The sequence below is a fragment of the Falco punctatus genome (genome assembly GCF_963210335.1).
Source record: "Falco punctatus genome assembly, chromosome: Z".
NCBI classification, from domain to species: domain Eukaryota; kingdom Metazoa; phylum Chordata; class Aves; order Falconiformes; family Falconidae; genus Falco; species Falco punctatus.
Window position 1 is genome coordinate 25,871,076 of NC_137586.1, and position 14,929 is coordinate 25,886,004.

General features: G+C 38.9%; 1 protein-coding gene across 2 annotated transcripts in view; it reads left to right on the top strand.

The window, feature by feature from the left end:
- Positions 1–14,929, top strand: part of LHFPL2 (LHFPL tetraspan subfamily member 2) — a 152,612-nt gene that overhangs the window by 88,954 nt on the left and 48,729 nt on the right. For both annotated transcript variants that reach the window (XM_080370896.1, XM_080370897.1), the window contains exon 2: positions 1,029–1,081. The gene's annotated coding sequence lies outside the window, so the exon portion shown is untranslated. The remainder of the gene's footprint in view (positions 1–1,028; positions 1,082–14,929) is intronic.

A 14,929-nucleotide genomic window follows, 5' to 3' on the forward strand; every position in this document is an offset into this window, starting at 1 on the left:
AGAGTCCCTCTCCAGCTTTCTTGTAGGCCCCTTTTAGATACTGGAAGGCTGCTATAAGGTCTCCTTGGAGCCTTCTCTTCTCCAGGCTGAACAACCCCAGCTCTCTCAGCCTGTCTTCACAGGAGAGCTGCTCCAGCCCTCTGGTCATCTTCATGGCCCTCCTCTGGGCTCATCCCAACAGGTCCATGTCCTTCTTACGTTGGGGGCTCCAGAGGTGAACACAGTACTCCAGGTGGGGTCTCGTGAGAGCAGAGTAGAGGGGGAGAATCACCTGCCTCAACCTGCTGGTCATGCTTGTTTTGATGCAGTGCAGGATAGTGTAGCTGGAGCACTTGTTGGTGAAGACAAAGGCAAAAAAGTCATTGCGTACCTTGGCCTTCTCCATAATCCTGGGTAACCAGTTGTCCTGTCTCCTTCTGGAGAGGGTCTGTGTTTTCCCTAGTCTTCCTTTTGATCACCAATGTACATACAGAAGCTTTTCTTGATGCCCTTCACATCCCTGGCCAGATTTAATTCTGTCAGGGCTTTAGCTTTCCTGATCCCTGGCTGCTTGGACAATTTCCCTTTATTTCTCCCAGGCTACCTGTGCTTGCTTCCACCCACTGTAGACTTGCTTTTTGTGTTTGAGTTTGTCCATGAGCTCCTTGTTCATCCATGCAGACCTCCTGGCCTTTTTGCCTGACTTCCTCTTTGTTGGGATGCATTGCTCCTGAGCTTGGAGGAGGTGATCTTTGAAGGACCCCTCTTCTCTTCAGGTCTTTATCCCATGGTACTTTACCAGGCGGATCCCTGGAGAGGCCAGAGTCAGCTCTTCTGAAGTCTAGTGCTTGTGCTTATTTTTCTTAGCTCCTTAGTGGTTATAGCAATGTCTAGAATGCTGCATTTCTAGCAAGAGAAGTGTCCTGGTAGTGAAATGTTACCTTACAAGTGGAGTTGTACTGTTCCAGCCACCAATATTAGTCATAAATACTGTTTTAATGTTTTTGGCTCTGTACCTTACTTACATTTTATGTCAATTATTTCTCTAGGTATTGCCAGGCGTTTGAAGTGGTTGACCAAGACCTAAGGACTTGGAACAGCAGTGAGTAAATGAAATTGAGATTATATTATCTGGTATTTTCACATGCTGTCTGACTCTGAAGTTTGACTGCTGTTTGAGGGATGAAAGATGCAGGAAGTTATGCCTTTTGAGTATTTTCTTCTGAGCACCAAGTTCCTGTTCCAGTGACTTTTAAGCACAGATTTTAAGAGGTGAAGAGTAGGTAGTCTCAGTGACTGCTTTTGAGAAGTAAAACCTCCTCCCCACCACCACCTTGACTTAGAAAATACTGAACTAGAAATATTTCAAGCAAAATGGTTCAACCTATACCTGTTGAAGCAGTAACATACACCATGACACATTGTATTAGATGAATGATGCCTGAATCCAGACTTCTCAGAATCACACAAGTGTATACATTAAGCAATTATAAAATCAGGTATTATTATAGAATATGTGGAAACCTAAGGTAAGTTAATAAATTACTGGGAGGTTAGTTTTTTTGTCTTTAAAGCCCCAATTTATGTTGGTGATTCTTAACTCCTACTCTGCAAACTGTGGTGTCCTTTGTAAAAGTAAATAATTTTATTGATCACCTACACCCTTCTCATTGCTGATTCTTTGCATCCTATGTGCCAATTATGTACATGTTGTGACTCAAGAAGAATGCAGGAAGGAGCCAAGGAAGAGCTTTAAAAATTTCAAATACTTTTTAAAGGGAACTTTCGTTTAGTAAGGCATTTATAAATATATTATTTGCACTTCCCTGGCTGTGGGCATAGGCTGGCAAAGAGAGTGTTACAAATGCAGAGATAAACTCACCAACTGTTGTTTGTACTTACTAATAGTAGTAGAAATAATAATAATAAGGATAATAAAAATGGTAATACTTTAAAAAAGTGACTGCATATTATTGTCAAGAGGTTGTTATTTAGAATAATGGAATATTTCTATTTCTCTGGTTTTCATAGCAGAGACAATTTATGTGAAATATTTTGTATTTATGAGATCTTGTTTGTTTTCAGTGCTGTTGGCAGAATATTTTAAGTTTTTAGCCCCCATACATGTGGTTGCATGTGCTGTTGACTGTGGTGTCCAAGAACCAAACACAATACTGTGAGAAACTCTTTTCTTGCTTTTGCCTTCTTTTTTGCTTCAATGACTTCTGAAAATTATGTTTGTATAGTTCTGAGAGTACCGTTTTGTTAAAACTTCGAAGGAATTTATCAGTTTAGAACATTTACCTTTATGTCATTTTATATTTACTATCTCCTTTCAGTTTCTGCTTGTATTTTACCAGGAAAAGCAAATAAATAAATTTTAAGTGAATTTGTTGGTTAATTTTGGATAGTTCCTTTTTGCCTACTGTTTATCTACCCTGGCGCTCCCATCCTCCACCCTCTGACATTCTCAGGACTAAGCTGTGTCGTCCTTCATGGTGTCATCAATGCATAAGTGGAATGAATTGATAGTTCCTGTGCACTTTGCATCCACTTTATTTTCCTCCTCCTTGATAAGAATGAAAGTTGTTCTTTCCTGCTTCTGAAGTGTTTGCCGGGGCATTCAGGAGTCCTCAGAAATAAGTGATATGTTTTCTGGTACTTACATTAGTTCATTTAGTACTCTAGAATGCATGTTACAGGTCCTTGCCCACTTTGAATGTGTTCAGTTGTCTAGGATGTTTATGGTCACAGTGGATACCAGAAAGACCCAAACAACATTCAGGTTCCCATAGAAAAATCCATGTTTTGCCCTTGCCCTTAAGTGTAGTCTTCATAGGAGCCACATTAAATTTCAGGATTGTGAAGAACTGTGCAAGAAGGAATTCAAACTATATTGAACCTCACCAACCACTCTTGTCCTTGCTGAGATACCTATATGATACATATATATATATGGCTTATTTTACTGATGTGCCAGTGTGACACATTTATTCATGTTCTCTGTAAGTTAAGCGTTTGACAGGGCACTAGTTTGCCACTATGTTGGAACAGATGTGTTAACTCAAAGGTACCACTCCAGTGCATGTATTGATCCCACAAAAAGCTGAAACTAGTTTCTTTACTAGTGTACAATGGACAATTCTGGTCTGTGCATCTTCACTTGTAGGATCTGATAATACCATATGCTTGATGTTCAGAAATCACTTGTCTCAAACATTCTGAAAATAAAAGCTATCCTGTCAAGCTAAGCATACCTGTTGTTTAAGGGAAATTTAAAGAAAATGTACTCAGTGTTTTTTAAAGTAACCCTAAAACTTGCTTGTGACTGCTGCTTCTTGGTGACTCAGTGTGTTCAGAAGTAGCCTTATAAACAACTCAATAATTCATGTGATGCAAGAGCGCTGATACTTGGTATTTTATGATTAGCGTGATGACTGTTGTGGTGGGATGCTCTGATAGGCAGCCCTGATTCACTGGAGAATCAGGAGATACATGCTTCTTCTTGCTTATCTTCTAAAAAGAAGATAAGGGCTAATGAAATGCGGTTAAAATGATGTTTCTTTAGAAACTAAGGAAGTATTTAAGAGTTCTGTGGAATATGTAAAAAGCTGCAGCACTGGCTTTTGCTAAACTGGAACCTTGCTCATATTATGGATTATAGTGAAATGATACCATAGGAAACTTCAACAGCAGTTGCTAGTGGACAACTGAATTGTGTACTCCATGGTAATCCATCTAGCATTGGTACATTGTAGACAAGTTTATATGGCTTTATCTAATAACAATTACAGGTATTCATTCTTTCAAGTTTGATGCTTTTTAAGTATTAAAGAGACTTCTTACTAACTTTAAATTGCTTCTTGGGTAGTGTAACAGATAATATGACCTATTTTATAGTGTCTTAGACGAGTTAAGACCCAGTAACGTGCCCCAGACCAGTTAAGAGGGGAGCTCTGTAATGCTTAGCAACAGAAGAACACCACTAGCATGTGCGTTAGGAACATGAAGCTAACTTAAACAATGATTTGAGCAACCATCAGCAGCTGTAGGTGGGAAGCCAGCGGAGAGGGTTAAGTGTAGTGGTGATGGTGAAATTGCACAGTTAATAAGATGAGCCCTCTGCAGATCTGATACGTTGAAAGAAATTATAACTTTCCCTTCATAATGTAATATATGAATAATATAGTTTTTCTCCAGATGTGTTGAAGAGCACAGAAAAGGCTTAGTTGTCTGAGTTTTCTTCACAGGCATTGTGTAAGTTGTCTTGGGGAAACATTTGAAAGTAGGCAAGCACTTAATTCCATAAACATCTTCACTTCAGTTGCAATAAAATAATTAATAAAATTGTAACTGGAAGTGAGAAATAAACACCTGAGATAAAATGTAAAGGGTAAAATTACCTTCTGATAAGCTTTTAAAGAAATATTTGGTATTTTGCTTACTCTTTCCTCCTCTTTTCTCCCCAGGGTTTCAGTTTAATTGTAAGAGCATTCACGTACTCCCTGACTTGGATGTATGCTTCTGTTGTTGCAATACGAGTATGATACAGGCTTATAATGCCTTTTCTAACATGAAAAATAGACTCCAAAATTATTAGGCAACAAATCACCAGTTATTATATGTAAAACTAAAATACTATTGATCAAGATTTGCCTGCTTCATGCTGAGTTGCTAAGCTCCTTCCAGGACCCCCACATCACAGCTGACAGTGATCCACACTCTGGTGAGATGCCTCAGCAAAGGTCAGATGCTGCACTAGATGTTGGTGTTGGACATCTCTGGAAGGCAGTAGGTGTTAGTCTGGTTGCGGAATGTTAGCCTGCGGACTCTGTCTCAGTCCCTGAAGATTTGGACGTTTGATCCCCTCTTTTAGCAGGTAAGTTTTACCAGCCACTTGCCACTATGTTTGCCACAGGTTGATACATAGGTCCAGTTCTTGGACAGTGGACTTTTGGCATCCCAGCTACTCTGGAGTCTGCCAGCTGATGTGATAAAAGTGCTTCTCTGTTACATGACAAGAAATGTTTTGACCAGCCAGTCTGGTTCCTCTTCAGGTAATAATACCTACTAGCTTTCCTGCATAGGGCTCCAGATAGCGCTGGAGGCTGAGGGTTGTGCTTCTGGCCTGGAAACAACTCTGAGAAAAAACCATGAAGGAAAGCAAGCAGAGTGTTTTTCTGGAGTTTTTTTCTCACTTCATGATAACTTGCAGAGAAAGGAAAGCTGCGGTTTTCTGAAGGTGTTCTAGCTGTCATCCATGTGCAGAACTTTGCCTCATGACAGTGCTTTGTGACTTCAGGAATTATGTTTTAGGTTTCATCATGATGAAGCCCTGCCGTTTCTTAAGCCCAAAATAGAGAGTTTGGTAATAGTTCTGAGGTGACTGAAAGGTCCCATATTGTGTTAATCCCATATAGTTCACAGCAGAATACAAATGGGGACAAGGAGTTGGTCTTTGGGTTTTGTTTGGTTTGGGATATGTGGTTTTGTTTATATCAATACAGTTTTGCACTGTGTACATAACAGCACAGAGGCAGAGTGGATTTTTTACCTCTGGAGGCAAAAAACAGCAGTAGCCAGTGTTGCTGGTTTTACTTGTGTTTGTTAACAGCCAGAGTAACTAGGAAGTTACATATTTGTACTGCTTTTCCTCTATGAGCAACCTCTTTTCTGTGTCTCTGCTTCGCCCTTTTTTTCCTTCTTTTTCATATAATTTATCTTTGTTTACTTCTTTGGAGAACTTTAAGGTGATATTAAAGCACTAATCCAAAATTCCATTTAACTACTCCCATTTAATAGAAACAAAAATAGCAGTGGACATTTTTCTATACTTTCCTTTTGTCCATTATCAGAGTGAGGAGAGAAAGGATGAGTTACCGAGTCAGGAAAATATTAAAGTTTGGTGCTCTTTCCTTGGGAAGACACTGGCAACTTTCAGATGCTATAAACCACACTGAACTGATAATTTGCTTATGGAGCAGCAAATACAATGGCTAATTTTATTTTTGTTATTTCTGGAACCTAGTGCAGTTCTTGACAGGAGTTGCCATGCCACAACCAGAGAGTAAATAGCAGTTGCAGCTAGAGGAAGCAGTGTGTGGCGTAGCAGATAGAGCTGCCTGTCCTTACTCTTGCATTTGATTTCTGCCTCTGTTACTAACCTGCTAAGTGATGGTAGGAAAGTTAATTAATTTTTTACTCTTTTTATCTGTTTGGATTGTAAGGCCTTTTGTGCAGATGTACCTCAGTTTATCTCACTGGGCTTTGGTGCCTGTGGAGTCCTTCAGTTGCTGTAGTATTACTGTTTCTACTTGCAGAGTTTCTTTCATGCTGTGACATTTAACTCCCAGGGACTCACTGCGTGAGGTGGAATCATGAAGATGCCTGAATATTCATTCTGCAAGAATAAAGCTAGTAATAGTGTTCAGGGCATAGTTTAGCATTGCATCTGTTGCACAACTGCAGGCTGATGCCAAAAGTCGCAGTACTGCTTCAGCCTGTTCTTCCCCTCTCTCACATCAGCCCCCAGCTCCAAGGTGAGTTCAGGGTAAGCTGCTGATTCAATAAAAAACTGGAAGGAAAACTACATCAGATAACTACACTGGCCTGGCTTGTCCTGTGGCTGAGAAATTGCTAGATGTAACGCAAGGGACGAAGAGGGGAAAAGCAGCTGGAAATAGGTGGGGAGAGTAGTGCTGTTTCTTTCAGCAACAGGTCATAAATACACCAGATGAGACATAGTATGAAAATCTAGGCTTATTAAGAGTTGCATTTTACAACCAGATCTTGAAGGTAGCAGAAGAATGACTTGCAATGGATGTGGACAGCCCAACTTCAGTTCTGCTGCTACATATTCTTCACTGGACATACTTTTTTCTAAAATAGCTTTGTAATCGGTTTTTCTGAAGCAGCAATCATCTTTGTGATCCACAGTACAATTTCAAGGCATATTTCTGATGTCTAAATATAACTTCAATTTATTTAATTTTAATCAAATTCCACTTAATCTTGCAAATTGAGCTGACAGAATTTGCTCTTGATGTGATAAATTCTGCAGATCTTGTATTCATAATTTCCCCTTTAAACTCTTGTCAAGAAACTTCATTCTTCCTTGAAAATGGCTTCTGTAATTCGAGTTGACTCTTTGAAGGGTGGTTTTCACCCACTGCCCTTTCTCTTAAAAAGGTGTACACTAGATTAGATTGGTTTCTTTGATCTTACTTTCCTTGTGACCCTCACGTAATAAGATCTTGTGCTGAAGGACTTGTCTTTTCTTACCTGCTTGTCCTAAGTGACCGTGAAATAAAGGTGAGTAGGATGGAGGAAAAGAGAAGTGAAATGTTAAAATTACTTTGGAAAATGTAGTGTCTAAGTTTAATTGAGGACCTTTTACACAGAGCCCACACGTGCTTGTGAGGATGTGAGTATTTCCTGCCGATTGCATTCACAGGTGAGGTCACTGAGTAAATTCAGCTAAGCAAGAGGAGCAGTTCAGCAGCTCAACAAGCAAGCATGCCTCTCAGAACACTGCAGTCCCCTGGCTCTGAAGCTGTCTGTATGACTGACCTAACCAGTGATGTTGCTGAAATTTCACATCTGTTATTTCTTACTGCCCACTTTTCTGGCAACAGCCAGTCTTCATTTTTTCCATTATAGGCAGCTGCTGGAACTAAAAAGAGCTTGAGCTCATTTTCAGATGTGCTAAATAGACTATGTTTTACCTTTCTTTTCCCTGCTTCTTTCTACCACATACTACAGAACACTGACTTCAAAAATGTAGGGTCTGTGAGTTACGCGCTCTTTAGTTGTTTCTGAAGATAAGCAGGTACGTTAGCCTGTGCATGCAAATAATTTATTAGAAATAGGGCCATCATGAAGTCTGGGAAAAGAGATACACTTACATAGAAGCTATCAGTGAAAGAGGAAATCTATATACAGTGAGAAGGACTGATTGTCAGGAATCAGTAATATTACTGAAACGTGCTTTCCTGCCCTGACTGGGATTGGGGCTACCTTACATAGAAAGTAGTGCAGTGCACAGAGCAGTGGTGGAGGCAAGTACTTTATGTTCAAGTAAAATTGAACTGCTTGAAAGAAATAGTTCCTTTTTCGTTTCTTGAGGCTGACTTACCCTTTTTGTCTACATCTCACAGAGGATTCTTCTCTTACATCCTTCTGGCCCTCTCTATCTTACGCTATTGGAGCTGTTAGATTATTTTCCAAAGCTATTAAAAAGAGGGAGGTATTACAGCCTCTAAGCAAGCCTGCAGATAGCCTGTTGGTGGCTGCTCAGACCCATGCGTCTAAATAATTTGTGCAATTGAGGCATAACAACACAGTATTATTTTTTTTTTCTGTAATAATTTATGCAGATAGACCATGGAAAAAGCATTCAGTGAAAGTTTTGAACTGAGAACTGGGCTGCCTCATCAGCAAATATTACTAGCTGAACTTTTTATGAATACTGGGGAACTGCCAAAATCCCTACTTCAGTGATTTTTAGAACAGCATGAGATCAATAGAGATGTGACTTAATCAAGGACATCTGATACATGTAGACAGGATCCGTGACACTAAGAGTCCTTTGGTCTGATCATGCCACTGCAGTTCTGCATAGGGGCAGTACTTGCCTCAGTCTGGTAATCACAGCACCCTGCAAGGTAATGCAGGACTTAGGACAAAGAATAAACAACAGCAAGAGAATATTATTGACTGTCAGTGCAATGGAATAATGGCAGGAGTGGATGTGAGGAGGTGAGATAACAGATCAGACCCAAAGGTGAATATTGTCTTATGCTATACATACCAGATAAAATGTTTCATGATGCCCATGAAAAACGTCTTTAGAATTAGTATCTTAGCGTTTGAAATATTAGAATGGTATTCTGGTGACAAACCGTTAATATTCCTATAATGCTGTAATGGAAGAAATGGCTATACCAAATGTAGGCTGATGATTTTCTTTCATTTTGCACTTTTTAGATCACTTTTAGCAAAATAGTTTTGTTTAGTTGGTAGAAGGTTGTAATTGTCCTTTACTGGGTCATGTTTAAAGCCATTTCTTAGACAAATTAATACAGGGACATAAATATTTTCTCAAAGATTCTTTTGGGGGTAAAATTTAATGCCATAGAGAATGAAAGTTTGTAGTCTCTAAAGATTTGTAGATTGTATTAAATTAGGAAAAAATCCTTCCCTGCAGATAATTATTTTTTTCATGTATTGGAAAAGTTGAGGCTGGGAAGAACAAAAAGAAATTCTATACTAGGGAGGTTGAAAACATCCCTTGAAATCCAACAAGTTTTCCAGATTGCGTTGAGCATATTTCTCTCTGGAAATTGGATACCATTCATATCCTTTCCTGAAACTGTTAAACCCATTAGGAGTATGATAATAAAGTACCCTTGCACACATGTATGTGAAGATGACATTATATTTAATGCAACCAAAGCACTTTCTAGGTCTGCCGCCCTGGCATTCTCGCAAGTCCATCCTCTGATGATTGGTTATCAAGCTGCTTTTCTTTGTTACTGAATTCTTTTGGGTGATTGTTTTCCTGGCAGCTGGAAGGACTCCACCTCAGAGGTACTGCTGGCATACTAATGCTTTTGAAATGTAGAGGGGATGCAGCTTCATCTACACATGCAATATTGGAGTGAATCAAAAGAGAATTGACCAAATGCCGTAACTCTTGCTTGGAAAGTCCTTATCCCATTCATTTTCACTTCCTTTAACCAGCAATCTGTGTATACAGTTCCTTATTAAATAAAATCAGTGAACAGTTAATAGCACACTAATTTGTGCTACATTTCAGCAAATGATTTAAAAAATCCATCGCTTTTGGTTTAGGATGTTACTCAACAGTGAGATGAGAATTAGGATTAGCAATACAAAATCATGATTCTTAACATTTTGTGACAGTCTGAAAAATTGCTGTGTTCTAGGTCTGAATGTAGCTCGTTTGCATTCATGTCTGTCCTTTATTCTGACACTCTCACAGTGGTTTGTGTTCACTGCTGTGCCGGTAGCAGCTCACATGTCACTCCTACTAATGAACCAATGCATGTTCTGGTGGGGAAGGTATTCATGGTGAATCAAGATCTTTCTCTGTTCCATCGTGGCTGTTCTATGGAAGAGTTCACTCTAGGCAGAGCAGAAATTAAATAAGTAAATAAAAGCTCAGAGGAAATAGAGTTAACTTCTAAAAGCATTGAAGGTAGCAGAGATGATCAGCCTTATTAACCTGAAATGCCACGAAATGACATTTCATGAGATGACAGTCTGGTAAGGCTATAGTTTAAAAGCTATTTCTAAACCCAAAGATACAAATAGATCCTTATTACTGTTTTCAGATGTACCTGGACGCATAGCTCAGAATTTTGTACCTGCTGATAAGCCTATTGGGAGTATTGGGTGTTTGCAGGCATTTGAGTAACCTTAAAAGAAATGTTGTTATATTGGCACACTTTTAATAATTTTACCTGTTGGAGTATCGAATAGCTCTATGTACCGTGAGCAACTTTCTAATGCTGACTGAGTTTGATTCAGAATGATTACAAAGTGTAATTAAGATGTTTGAAGTGTTCTGCAGTCATCAGAGGAAAGGAATTATGTAACTGATGAATTCTTGGCTGACATTATGGGATGTAGTAATAGGTATCTGTAATTGTGATGGTCTAAGGAAGCATCCAGAAAGTAAAAAGAAAAAAAAAAAAAAAAAGAAAAAAGAAAAAGGGATTTCAGATTCATAGGCCTTGTCTGGAAAAGGGGAAAGTTTTGGCGTCCATTTACAAACACCAAAGTCTTAACTTACCTGTGAGAAACATTTATGTTTTAAAAGTTGACTTTTTGGAATTTCACAAAGGTTGGTGAAAATTAGAGGCGCAGATTAAGAAAGGGATGAATAGCAGACAAAACAGTTTAAAAAAAAAAAAAAAAAAAAAAGCCAGCGGTGTGAGAATCCTTAAAGAAGCAAAGGTTGAAAGCTATTAATTCCCTGGCTCCCATAAGTTAAATAATACTTTTTGTTCCTTCCACACCCTAAGATGGGAGCTGGGGAACTTGCAGGTGGCCAGGTCTGAGGCACGTAATCTGTTGCAAGAGCTTCTGAGGACCTTCCAAGGGTCATGGTGGTGTCACCTCAGTACAGTTGTGCCCAGCTGCTGAAGTAGCATAATACCGGGGTTGGAAGCGTAGAAGAGAGCACAGAGCAAAAATGCTTTGAAAAGTGTTTCATTAAGTCCTAAAACTAGACTGTAGAAAGGACAAGAAATTAGCTGTACAAGGCATTTATCTGGCACACTGGAAGAAAACTGCAGGGCTGGCTTGTTTTCTCAGGCTGTGAGATGTTTGGGCTTAGAGATCTACAAAAGTTACGACAAAGTGTTAGTTCCTCTTCTTATGGTGGATGCTGATGATACAGAAGACATTGCAGCTCCTGCTATGCAAAGCCTTATGCGCATTGCTTAGACATAGGAGAATTCCTTCTGGAGGTAAGAATGTTCTCTAAGTACACAAAGAGATATCTGTAAGTGTCAACATCCATAAGCGACTGTGGAGATAGGACCAGGACTGATACTGAGCTGAGTATCACTGTTCCATTTTTACTACTTCTTTTACATTTTTTTTGAAAGTTACTTTTAATTTAAATCCACTGAAGTATTTTGCATAAATAAAGAGCTGAGTTTGCTCAGCTGTTGCAAAACTTCCAATTTTTTGAAAATATTTTGAATCTAAACAGGGATTTTGATTTCAGTTTTTTACCTTCTTAACACAAGCCAACTAAAAATTGCGAGCTTTGGAATGTATTGTACAAAAATTCTATTTTCACTTTGAGCTAGTGATTCACTCCATATTTGCTGTGATTGTAGCTGTACAATTCCTGCAGGATTGGAGAGGCAAAATTCTGAACCCTTGGCCCCTCCTTATGGCCGCTGTTGTGACAGAGTAGCTGATGAGTGTTTTGAGCTCGGCCCAGTTGCTGAGGCCATGAGCTTCATTTAGGGGTTGTTCTCACAGCTTAATAATTGAATTTTGGTGAGATCCATTGAGTCAGAGGCAGCCTGTTTACTCTGCTAACAGCCCAGCTGTGGATATGTAAAATCCCTTTTTCCTGTTGTGCCTTGCGACAACAGATTTAATTGTTACAGGCTCATAGGAACCAATTAGATTAACAGATGTTAAAGGGAGCCAGTTTCGGGTCTTGGTGGAAAGCAGTAATTTCAGAAGACTTGTATGAGCACTTGGTGACACCTAGGTGACGAGTGGTCTTGAGGATGCCATAAAAATTGCATTACTTCTCCCCCCTTTTTGCAGAGGCCAGGTGGGGATGTTTGTAAGAATAGCAGCCAGAGCACAATCTTTCTTACTTTAGCGAATAAAAACATACTTTAGATGCTCATCCTTGGTTTTCTGTTTCACTTAGAGCATTCAGCTCAGTGGAACCCTTAAATTCGTGCTTGCTTGAGTCTGTGTTGTGGAGAGTTTGCACTGGGCTCTTTTTGTTTTTGTGTTAAATGACAAGTTAGTTAAAATGTGGAACATCATCAAAATTTGATGTGACAGATCTTTTAGTTTGTCTGCTTAATCCATTGCTGAACTAGAATTGCTTCCTGCTGAGTGCAGCCTGAGAGAAAGCTTTAATACTTTCATTGTTAGAAATAAGGGCAATAGAAGTTTTTTTTCTTTTCTTGTTCCTCTGCTTGCTTAAACTGTTCTGGACATTGCCGGAATAGCAGTATATGCTTCAGACAATGGTTAGGATTTACAGAGGTCTATGTGAACATTTGAAAGGCAATTTGTTTGGAGCAGTTGCTTTTCACAAACTTGGTAACGATTTTGAGGATATTCAGGAGAGCTGAACTGTAAAATTCGTATGTTTGTATTGAAAGCACTTGTATGCTTTCCCTCTCCACTTCTGATTTAGGTAATGTTGATTCTTACATGACTACTTGGCATCTTGAGTAGTATGTGAATAGTCTTGAAAACATGCAATAGAGTGACAGTTTTTAACAACAGAGGACTGGCCAATGTTGTTTTCTTACTGATGCTACTAATAAAATTTGTTTGAAAAAGAAAAGGAAAAAAAAGTTAGGAAATTGTTTCATCTGTGTTCTGGCACTTTTTTGACTTGTACCAGCTTATTTGTGGATGGAATGCCATACCATATAATTAATAAATGTTTTTCTCTGAGAGGAAAAATATGGCAGTTCTCTCTTTAGTGAAAGTGCACCAAGGAAGAAGAAATGTTGGAATGGAATTCATGTATGTGGATCCGACTGCACTGTCACCAAGAAATTATCATTAACAGATGAAAAGCACTTTTGTAACAATCTCTTGCATTTTGTGCATCAAAATCTGATACCCAGTAGTCTGGCATATGACCAAGGGTGTCACCTGCATGCCTCGTGTCTGGATGCATGTATGTAAAAAGGCAGATTCCTTTTCCCCTCATCAGTGACAAAATTGTAAAACATAATTATGAGCACCACAGCTGAGGGTTTCAAATGTATGAGTCAAGGAAAACAGCAGCTATGACTCATGATGAAATCACAAGAGCTGGATATCATCTGAACTCCCTTAGTGTTGATTGGTATTGGCTATAGTTGCACATTTCTTTACAGGAGCATGCTTGTAGATTCACCTAGAAGCATATTTTTGTGGTGTTATGCATGCTAATAAAAAGGAAATTAATAACACCGGGAACTGTGCAGGGATATTGTGACCATGGAACTTTGTTTTCTGTGCCAGGTGATAAAATTGTAAGTATGTATTTAAGTAATTATACCCACCCTTCACTAAGGGACAACATAAGTTTGACTTCATATTGGTTAAACATAAGATATTAAGCAATGTGACACAGATCTTTACAGTTTGATTCATTGGAAGCGAATGTACTATAAAATACTGTGTATTTAATAAAGGGATCACTTTCCAAAATAGGTCCATAAAACTGGGCTTTCGCTAGTCATCTGATTATTTCCATTCTTGTCCACAAGAAATGAGAGCTGGAATAGCAGACTCTTTAGATGAAGAGAAAATTAGTCCATTTCCACTTGAGTTTAATCTATAGATCAGTTCCATATTCTTAGCTGTTTGTGTGTGTGTTATTCCTAACTGGCAAAGGATGCAATGATGCAGCGTCTATTGTAAGGGTCCAGCAATTTGCAGCATGCCTAAATCAGCAAGAATTATATGAAGTTATGTCTTTTGTCAGATTTTCCAGCCAGGGTGGCCTAATCCATCCAGGTTTTTTAGGCATTTTTAAAGTGTTGGCTGTGTGCAAACTTGGAATAATCAAGCACAACTGTAGGAGTTGTTACATGATCCACCTGGGTTTAATGCTTGAAGTAAGAAACAGCTGTGGCTTTTTCAAGAGCTATTCCTATGACATGTGTGTGCATGCAGTTAAGTCTGAAGGAAGGAAGGTCTCTGGCGCTGGTACACCTCTGTCCAGAGTCCACTGAAGGTAGGTGAAAAACTCCAGCTGGCATCAGTGAGCAGTGGCTACACCCTTAACAATGAAGTGTATGTTGAAACACACCTCATCCTAAAAGGCTCTTCTAGAACTTCACATAATTTGGCATGTTATTTGAAAAAGCCTGCGAAAACGCTGTTACTAGAACACTTTTAAGTAGTTTTATTTCTTTCACCTCATTTTATTTGAAGCATTTTTTTTCCACCTTTAGAGTCTATAAATCACAGGGTTAGAAGAGGCCCAGAAAGAAATGTAACAAATACTAGCCTCAGATGTCTTGGAAGTCTGGGAGAAGAAGACAGCAGAGATGGAAAGCAGCAGATAAAAACACTGGAACTTTTGTCATTGCTATGATTATTTTTGGAACAAAAGCAATGTTCTTTCGAACATAAGTGTCTTTACATGGAAAAGTCTGTTGATTTGTGAACTTCTCCAATTCTTCAACATTTTAATTTCTAAATAGTTTTGCAA